We start from the raw sequence: 10,907 nt of genomic DNA, 5'->3' as shown, positions 1-10,907 counted from the left end.
TTGAGCAAAGATTTGAACAAAGGGATAAAGAGATTAGTGAGCTCAAAGATATGATTAGTCAACTTTTGATTAATCAAGATAAAAAGAAAGAGAGGTCTTCCCATAGGAGAAGAGAAGAATCATCATCTTCTCCAAGTGAAATTGAGCAAAATAGTAGTCACCACAATGATGACCACTACCAAATGCCTCCTAGAAGACAACATAGAGTTAGAGAGCATTACCCAAGAGAGCCTAAGATTGATCTTCCTTCCTTCCATGGAAAAGATGATGTAGAAGAATACCTAGAGTGGGAAATGAAAGTTGAGCAATTGTTTGAGTGCCACCAAATAGATGATGAAAGGAGAGTCACCATGGCTTCTCTAAGCTTTCAAGGCTATGCCTTAATTTGGTGGACAGCCTTAGTCAAGGACCATAGGCTAAGACACTTACCTCCCATTAGGTATTGGAATGAAATGAGAGCTGCCTTGAGAAGGAGGCATGTACCAGCCTACTATGATAGAGAGATAATGGATAAACTCCATAAACTCCAACAAAGGAACATGAGTGTTGAGGAATATAGACAAAAAATGGAATTACTCATGTTGAGGGCTGGGATAAGAGAGGAACCAAGAATCACAATTGCTAGGTTCCAAAGTGGACTTAACTATGACATAAGAGATAGGGTTGAACTTATACCCTACAATGATCTCAATGAGTTAATCCAACTTTGTGTGAGGGTTGAGCAACAACTAAAGAGGAAAAGCTCCACCAAGAAAGATTACCCTCATAGTTACAAGAAAGAATATAAGAGGGAGGGTAGTCTAATTAAGCCAAGATATGAAGAATCTAGAGAGAGGGAGAAAGGGAAAGAAAGAGCCAAAGAACCTCCAAAAGATAATAAAAGAAAGGAAACCAAATGCTTTAAATGTGGGGAAAGAGGGCACTATTCATCTGAGTGTCGAAATAGAAGGTCAACTTACATTCTTGAACATGAGAGTGAAAGAGAGGGTTCTTCATATAGTGAGTCTGAAACATCCACTTCTGAAGAAGAAGAAGCTTTACCTTGTGAGGGTGACTTACTTATGGTAAGGAGACTCCTAGAAAGTAAACATGTAGAATTAGAACAGTCACAAAGAGAGAACCTATTCCACACAAGATGCAAAGTTTTAGAAAAGACATGTTCAATGATAGTGGATAGTGGCTCTTGTTGCAACTGTTGTAGTTCTAGAATGGTAGAGAAGCTTGGTTTAACCACTACTCCTCATCCTAAACCTTACAAACTTCAATGGATCAAAGAGGATGAGGGAATAGTAGTTAAAGAACAAGTAAGTGTACCCATTTCCATTGGCAAATATGAAGATCAAATTGTTTGTGATATAGTACCAATGGAAGCTGGGCACATATTACTTGGAAGACCTTGGCAATATGATAAACAAGCTTTACATGATGGAGTCACCAACAAAATCACCATTCAACACAAGGGAAAGAAAATTATTTTGTGTCCTCTTACACCTTCACAAGTAAGAGAGGACCAAATAATTCTTAAGAAGAAGTTGGATGGAGAAAAGAAAAAAGAAAATAAGAAAGAAAGAAAGAATTTGGTAACCCATGCCTTAGCCCATGAAGTTGTCCAACCTCAAACCTTGAATATTTCCAAAAATCTTTTTCTTGGACAACCTCATTTCCTTCTTTATTGCAAAGAGGCATTTGTTTCAATCACTCATGAACTTGGTTCTCTACCAAAGGGGTTGCAAAAACTTTTAAAGGAATTTGATGATATATTTCCCAAAGAGGTACCAAGTGGATTACCACCTTTGAGGGGAATAGAACATCAAATAGATTTGGTGCCTGGGGCAAGCCTACCCAATAGGCCAGCCTATAGAACCAACCCTATGGAAACAAAAGAAATAGAGAAACAAGTTAATGACTTGTTGAACAAAGGGTGGATCCAAAAGAGTTTAAGTCCCTGTGCTGTGCCTGTGTTGTTGGTACCTAAAAAGGATGGGTCTTGGAGAATGTGTACAGATTGTAGGGCCATCAACAACATAACTGTCAAGTATAGGCATCCCATTCCTAGGCTAGATGACATGTTGGATGAATTACATGGAGCAAATCTCTTCACCAAAATTGATCTTAAAAGTGGATACCATCAAATAAGAATTCATGAAGGAGATGAATGGAAAACTGCTTTCAAGACCAAGTTTGGTTTGTATGAATGGTTAGTCATGCCCTTTGGCTTGACCAATGCTCCAAGTACATTCATGAGATTAATGAATCATGTGCTTAGGGAATGCATAGGCAGATTTGTAGTGGTTTACTTTGATGATATCTTAATCTATAGTCAAAGCCTTCAAGAACACCTTAACCATGTCAGAAAAGTCTTGCTTCTTCTTAGAGAACATCATCTCTTTGCCAACTTTGACAAATGTACTTTTTGTCAAGAAAGTGTGATTTTCCTTGGATTCAAAGTGGGAAAAGAAGGTGTACATGTTGATCCAGAGAAGATCAAGGCTATACAAGAATGGCCAACCCCTAAAAATGTAGGAGAGGTGAGAAGTTTTCATGGGCTAGCAAGTTTTTATAGGAGATTTGTGAAAGATTTCTCCACCATAGCTGCTCCTTTAAATGAGCTAGTCAAGAAAGATATGCCTTTTATTTGGGGTGATAAGCAGGAGTTGTCTTTTGAGACTTTGAAACACAAGTTAACACATGCACCTATTCTAGTTTTGCCTGATTTTTCCAAAGCCTTTGAACTAGAATGTGATGCATCTGGGGTAGGAATAGGAGCTGTTTTAATACAAGGAGGACATCCTGTAGCTTACTTTAGTGAAAAACTTAGGGGGCCTACCTTAAACTATCCTACCTATGACAAAGAGTTGTATGCCCTCATTAGAGCTTTGAAAACTTGGGAGCATTACTTGGTAACTAGAGAATTCATCATACACACTGACCATGAATCTCTCAAGTACATTAAAGGGCAAGCAAAGCTAAACAAAAGACATGCAAAGTGGGTGGAATATCTTGAGCAATTTCCCTATGTCATCAAACACAAAAAGGGGAGTACTAATGTTGTTGCGGATGCTTTATCTAGAAGACATGCATTATTAGTAACCCTAGGATCCCAAATATTAGGATTTGATGACATAAAAGAGTTATATGAAAATGATGAAACATTTGCATCCACTTATTCATCATGTCTTAAGAAGCCTTTTGATGGATTCTATCTTTCTGAGGGATATCTTTTTAAAAAAGGAAAACTTTGTATACCCCAAGGATCCATTAGAAAACTTCTTATCAAAGAGAGTCATGGAGGAGGACTCATGGGCCATCATGGAGTTGATAAAACTCTAAACATTTTGAAAAGTAAATTTTATTGGCCACACATGAGAATAGATGTTCAAAGGCATTGTTCTAAATGTATAGCTTGTTTACAAGCTAAGTCCAAAATTATGCCTCATGGACTCTATACACCTCTTCCTATAGCTAATACCCCTTGGGTGGACATAAGCATGGACTTTGTCTTAGGATTGCCAAGAACTCAAAGGGGGTATGATTCTATATTTGTGGTAGTAGATCGTTTTAGTAAAATGGCTCATTTTATACCCTGCCACAAAGTAGATGATGCTAGCTATATCTCTAGACTCTTCTTTAAAGAAATAGTGAGATTGCATGGCTTACCCAAAACTATAGTGTCTGATAGAGATGTGAAGTTTCTAAGCCATTTTTGGAAAACTTTATGGGAAAAGCTTGGAACTAAACTTCTATTTTCTACTACATGTCACCCACAAACTGATGGGCAAACTGAAGTAGTAAATAGATCTTTATCTACATTATTAAGGGTAATATTAAGAGGAAATAACAAATCTTGGGATGAACATCTACCTCATATTGAATTTGCTTATAATAGAGTAGTCCACAAGACTACTAATCTTTCTCCTTTTGAGGTTGTTTATGGTTTTAACCCTATCACACCTCTTGATTTACTACCTCTTCCAGAATCATTTTCTTTTCTTCATAAAGAAGGTGCTTCTAAAGCGGAGTTTATCAAGAAGTTACATGAGAAAGTTAAAATCCAAATTGAAAAACAAACTCAAAAATATGCAGAATACAACAACAAAGGGAGAAAGAAAATAGTTTTTGAAAAAGGAGACCTAGTTTGGCTTCATTTGAGAAAGGCAAGATTTCCCTCTCAAAGGAAATCCAAACTTAGTCCAAGAGGAGATGGTCCATTCAAGGTGGTCAAAAGGATAAATGATAATGCATACATATTAGACCTTCCTGAAAGTTATGGTGTCAGTCCTACTTTTAACATCTGCGATTTAATTCCTTTCACAGGAGATGATCAACAGGATGAAGCAGATCTGAGGACAGATCTTTTTCAAGAGGGAGGGTCTGATGGAAGACCATCTAAGATGCACATTGGACCTCTTACTAGAGCCATGGCAAAGAGGATTCAAGAGGAAGAAGGACCACATACTATTTTGCTTCTATGGAAGGTTACTTATAAAAATCCTTCTTCTCTTAACTAAAGCATTTATACTTTGTTTTGTAGGAATTAATAAATCTTGGAGACTATGATTGAGCCATCCAAGAAGATAAATCAATAGATCAAGCAAAAGAGCCAAAAAGAGGTGCTTACGGCATGCACCAACATTTTCCACGTGAAATGGGCTGATGTGGAAGGAAGCACACACCTTGCTTGATGAGCTGGAAAGAGGCATGGACCTTGCTTGATCAAAATAAATCTGAACCATTTGAATTTAGGAGGGAATTAGACTTAGAAATTAGGCTCCTCTTCACCTATAAATAAGAGGGCCTTTTCCTTGTATTGATTCACTTTTGAGCTTAATAATATGCTGCAGAAATTGTTTTCCAGCTTTTGTGCTCTTAAGTCACCTTTGAATTACTATTTCTCCTCCTTTCCTCAAGCTTCCTTCCTATGTAGGAAGGCCCTCTGAGCTGTGAGGCTTCACCCATACACCTTTCCTCCATTAAAACACATCAAACACTGCATCATTTCATCCATCCGCTGCACCAATTTTCATTACTGGTTTTTCTCTGGTCTGGAACCTCTTCCTACACGTTTCCAGTTGGGAATTGGTCTCCATCAAGAGGTAGATGAAGGACACATATAGGAGATGGAGGAAGAGGTTTCCAAAGTGGGTGATGAAGAGGTTAATTTACATGAGGAAGAAGTGCCTGAGATTGTAGAAGAGGGTGGAATGGGTCTGGAAGAGGGTGATGATGATGAGGAACATGATTCAGATATTAATGTGGCTGTAGAAGAGGTTGAAATGAGTGAGGAACAGGATTCAGATTTCAATTTGGTTGTAGAAGATGTTGAAGTGGGTAAGGAAGAAAGTGAATGTGTTGAGCAACAAGATTCACATGTTAATGTGGCTGTAGAAGAGGTTGAAATGGGTGGTGAGGAACATGATTATCTTCATGAGGAAGATGAAGGGGTGAATGTGGTTGAGGGGGAAGTAGAAGCTTCAGCTGCAGAATGTCTAGATGATAGTGAAGAAGAAAGAATGACAAATCATGATGATGGGTTTGATGTTGAGAATGATAGGGTGGACCAAGTTCGTAGAAACATTAATCCAGTTTTGGATAGGTGGAATAGAATGAAAAAAAAGAAGAAAAGTGTGAGTAGAAGAAGCAATGTTGGGGAAGGTTCATTTATAATTAATGAAGAAGTTGGAGACCATGACATCAATGAAGAATAAAATAGTGATGAATTGGATTCATATCTAGATAATAATGGCGGTGTGAGGTTGAAAAGGGACAAGTTTCAAAAGTATAGACAAGATGATATAAACAAGAACTTCAAATTTGAATTGGGGATGAAGTTTTGTTCATTAAAAGAGTTTAAAAATGCACTAATGGAGCATAGTGTATTAAATGGAAAAGAGGTTAAGTTTGTTAAGAATGATCTGAATAGAGTAAGGGCAGTTTGTAAAAACAAATGTGGTTTTCTTATCACTAGTGCAAAAACAACGTATTACGTCGGTTATTTTTGGCTTTTAACGACAAATTAGAGACCGACGTCATAGCGGGTGATGTAAATTTTACGTAGAATATCACGAGATGACGTTAATAGGACAATTTCACGTCGATTATATCGAGATCAGACGTAAACCTAACGTCGACATTGCTCAACAACGTGAGGTTACGTCAGTTAGTAAAGAGATCGACGTTCAATATTTGAATAAATATTTATATTTATAGTAAGATTTGTCATCTTATGTACGAGGGAAGTGACGTAAACGTAACGTCGATGCGAAAGATAATGGACGTAATGTTCACGTCGAAGTTCAAAGAGGACGTCAATTTTTGAGTAATATTTGAATAAATATTTATATTTAAAGGAATATTTGACATCAAGTATAGAGTTGTCAAAACGGGTCATCCGGCCCGACCCGACCCGGCCCACCACGGGTTGGTCACTTAGTGAGCCAACCCAATCCGGCTCATTTATTAGCGAGCCAGAAAAATTTGAACCCGGCTCGACCCACCACGGGTTGGTGGGTAAACGGGTTGACTCACTGGCTCACTTAATTACAATTTTTTTAAATAAAAAAAATTACAAACTTTCTATAATACAAATCTAAACCAATTTCACTTACAACATGGGTGTTTAATTAATTTTGAAAATAAGAAACTTAAATAATTTTTTCAAGCAAAAACAAAATAATAAATATTTTTATAAAAATAAAATTAATTTTTATTAAAATAAAATTAGGTAGGTGGGTTGGTGGGCCAACCCAGCCCACCACGGGTTCAATCCGCATGAGCCGGGTTTAAACGAGCCGGGTTGAAATCTGACCCGCATAAAAAAATACAATTTTTTCTAACCCAACCCGGCTCAAACCCGTGGTGGGCCGGGTTGGCTCGCGGGTTGTGACCCATTTTGACAGCTGTAATCAAGTATAAGGGAAGGACGTAAGATTAACGTTGAAATTGTCTATATGGGACGTTATTGTCGATGTTTGAACGTCAAATGGTGTGTACTTCGACGTTACCTTCAGTGTTTTTTTTTTGGATTTGATTCGATTTAGTTCATTCAACCAAACCTGAAATATAGAAACCAATTTTCCAATTCATATATTATCACATAATTAATTAATTTAAACCATTCTATCATGAATTCATCAATTCCAATTAAATAGTAAAACTAAAAGACTCTAATGCTATCATCACAACTTTAAAGAACCCAGTTTTCCATTCATCTATTCACAGTATTCATCTATTCACATTATTTATCTATTCACATTATTCATCTATTCACAATAATCTATTAACAGTTTAAAAGCTACACAAGTAAGCAAATGCTACTATCATGAAAGGAAAAACCTAAAGCTATAGCTATTTAAAATGTTTATTCAAATATCGTGCCCAATCCTCTCTTATCGTCGTTATTACTGAAGTGGACAATGGAGAGGTAGTGTTGAACCGCTGCATAATCAAGGAAACTTTACTATTATATTCATTTTAATGTCAAAAGTTTATTGATATTTGTAAGATTTTCAAATGTAAATTTTTACCTCAATCCATTCCCCTCTTATTTCTGCTCGGATGATTGCCTTCATCCATGACATGATGTAGTAGCCACATGCCCAGGAATCATTCTGCTTATTACACTAAACATGTGAAAGAACTTAGTCAAATGTAATGGTTTAAATTTGCCTACGAAAATTAAAGGTTAAAGATCAACGAATTCCAACCTTAGGATATATAATTTCAAGTTGTTGTCCTCTGGTCGTAGTCACAACTCTAAACAAATTTGAAACATTTGAAACATTAGAAACATAAGTTAATAAATTAATATCATAATGAATTGATAAAAATGAATATAATACTTATGTTTGTATCAAGGACTTCAACTCCGCTTTAATCTTCCTATGAAGAGAACAAAACCACACAACTTGTGCTTTTTTTGGAATGATTACCATGAGTTGCCAATGGCCCCTATCATGTACCAACAACTAGTGAGTTAGTTTATTGATTAAAATTTGATAAAAGTTGACAATATTGGGAAACACATACGCATCAATGTATGGCGCGATATATATCTCTCTGTTAGACTCAGTCATCCATGTTTGAATATATGATTTTCTGAAATCTAATGTGTTTCCAGATGGTTGAATGGTCTGAGGTTCAAGAAAGCCATAAACTGACGCCCGACCTGATTCAACTACGATGGTGTCCATGTACCTGTAAGAATAAAGTTAAGTATATTTATTAAAAAGTAATAATACTAATATACAAATTGGAAAATAAAAAATAAAAAACTTACATGCACCATAGTAGTATGCATGAAATGTTGAGCATTTTTTCTCCACTAATGATCTCATAAGCATCATCGAAATTAATATACAATGGAACATGGCACTCGAGGCCAAATGTTCTTAACTCCCACAACATCTCTACTGGTCCTTTTCTCTACTTATTTAATCTGGAGGTTGATAACAGTTGAAAAACTGTTATTGTTATACTTAAAATTGACTTTAAAGACAACCTTTATGACTCAGAGACTAGCTTCGAATCATGCTTTTGTTTATGTTTTTGAAATAAGAGAGTTGGATGGGTTTTATGCTTGGTTTCCTTGTTTTTGCAGGATTTAAGATGAATTGGATGAAAGAAATGAAGTAGGAAGAAGTTGCAATCAGAAAAGGAAGTGAAAAGTGCACAAAAAGAGAATTCGCGAATACCGCTCAGTGGAAATTACCGCTGAGTGGCTTTCTTGATCCCGTAGTCACCGCTGAGGGACAAACGCAGCTGAGCATCAATCTGAAGTGCCGCGCTTACCGCTGAGCGATATTTACCATTGAGCGCCATTTTTATGGGCTTGGGCTTACTTTTCTGTAATTTTTAGAATAATATATAAGGTCTTAGTCGACCTAGGTCAGGGATCTTTGGCTGGAACGAAGCAGAAACACAGTTTTTCACCCCTTGGAGGAGGATTTTGGATGCTCAAGCTCCACTTTTCAAATTCTAGGGTTCTATCTTTCATTCTTTCATTGTTTTTCATCTAGTTTCACCATGAATATGGTGAACTAAACCTTTATTGTTGTTGGGAAATCAATGTAATCCTTTGAAACTCTCATGTCTTGAATTTGTTCTTTATAATATATGCTTTCTTTCATTAATTGTTAGGGTTTTTCCTCTTTGCTCAATGCATGCTTTGTTTAACTCATTCTATTGCATGATTATTGATTTTGTCGATATGGACACATACAGGGAAATCTAGATCTAGGGAATCTCTCCCAATAGTAGTATAAACCTAGACATAGGAATATGGTGGTTGGTTGCCTTTAAGCTTCTATGCTATATAATGCATGAATAAATGCTAGGGAGACAAGACATTGTAAACTAGTAATTAGGATTAGGCTTTCTTCGTCGAGACATCGGGTTTAAGATATATTAGAAAGTAGCATTAACATTAATGAAGAAAGGTGAATTCTTGAATACATGAGAGTGGATAGGATGAAATTGATAAACCCCAACAACATAATCATTCATATAATTCAAATCACGTGTTTTGCTTCTTCTTTTCCATTAATCAATACATGCATTCATATTTACTTTTTAGAAATTTGCATTTAAAATCTCAAAGAATTGGTTTTACAAGTCTTAGATAATCAACAAATCACATAACTGTCTAGGCCGTGAGTCCTTTGGGAAAACGATACTTGGTCTTACCAGTTTTATTACTTGATACGATTCGGTCACACTTGCCGAGGGTTAACAGAGGTCAATATGGATATAACATCATGGTCTTTTGCTTCCTCACGAGCCTCGTTCACAGGCTGAGCAATTGGTTGTTTCTTAGGACGGTAGTCCTGCAACTCACATTTACAAAAGTTAGGAATCGTTTAATTATAACTTGAAGATTTAAGATAATAAAAAGAAGAATATAATATCGCTGGTAGGCCAAAATATGGCATGATCATAGCCTTAGGCCAAGCTATAAATGTGCCTAAGGCCTCCCCCACGAATTGGATTTTAGATGTAGGAAATGGCACTCGAGCCTGGGGATCTCTTGGATCATCAATCATTACCCGCGCATGAGTGGGCAATAAAGGAGCACCATGAATGGTCTGGCCTCCTGCAATCTGTCGTCCCACAACCACTATGCACGGAGGATCCTCATCAACCAAAAACTCATATTGAATATTGTAATCAGTACGATCTGCAGTAGAGCATGAGCCTTTGGTGCTCACACAAGGTGCAGTAGGATCATCTGTAGGGGCGTCCTCTTGTTGTGACTGTTGCTGTTGCTCTTGTTGTTTCTGTTGCTGTTGTTGTTGTTGTTGTTGTTGTTGTTGTTGTTGTTGGATGATCATCGCAAGTTTTTCTTCGAGCATTCTGAAGCGTTCACCCATGCTTTCCTCTAATTCGACTTGCACCTTTTGCCTGATGCTACTAACCATTTCTTGAGTCACGACTTCTGTGCTTCTTGGTTTAGGGCCAACGTAGTCCCTCAATCCAATAGCTCCTCCAACACCACGCACACGACCTGGACGGTCTAGCCGACCTGTGGCTGCTACAAGGAGGTCCTCCCTACCTTGTGCCATAAATGTGCCTTGACTCTATTGGTCAACCAAGTCATCCTGCATATCATAATGAAGCTAGACACATTAAAAAGTTTGTTACATAATTTTTTATGAACTATGGTAATCAGTTAAAAGTTTCCACTTACAATTCTCTGGGATATCTCCTGAGCAGACTAGGATGTAAACTGGCCATTGGACTTTGTCCGTGCAGCCTTCCGCAATTCATGTCTGACTGGTGGAGGTCCTAGATCAGGTGACTCAAGACCTAACTCCACCATCACTGGTTTCTCATTAACCTAATGGGATGTGACATCAGGCATCCGAGTCACAGATGTACCCCCTCCTCCCGTCGGACCTAATCCAGAGCTCGTG

Source organism: Vigna angularis, chromosome 9 (assembly GCF_016808095.1).
Source record: "Vigna angularis cultivar LongXiaoDou No.4 chromosome 9, ASM1680809v1, whole genome shotgun sequence".
In the NCBI taxonomy this organism is placed as follows: Eukaryota; Viridiplantae; Streptophyta; class Magnoliopsida; order Fabales; family Fabaceae; genus Vigna; species Vigna angularis.
Note: the sequence above shows the minus strand (reverse complement) of the source record.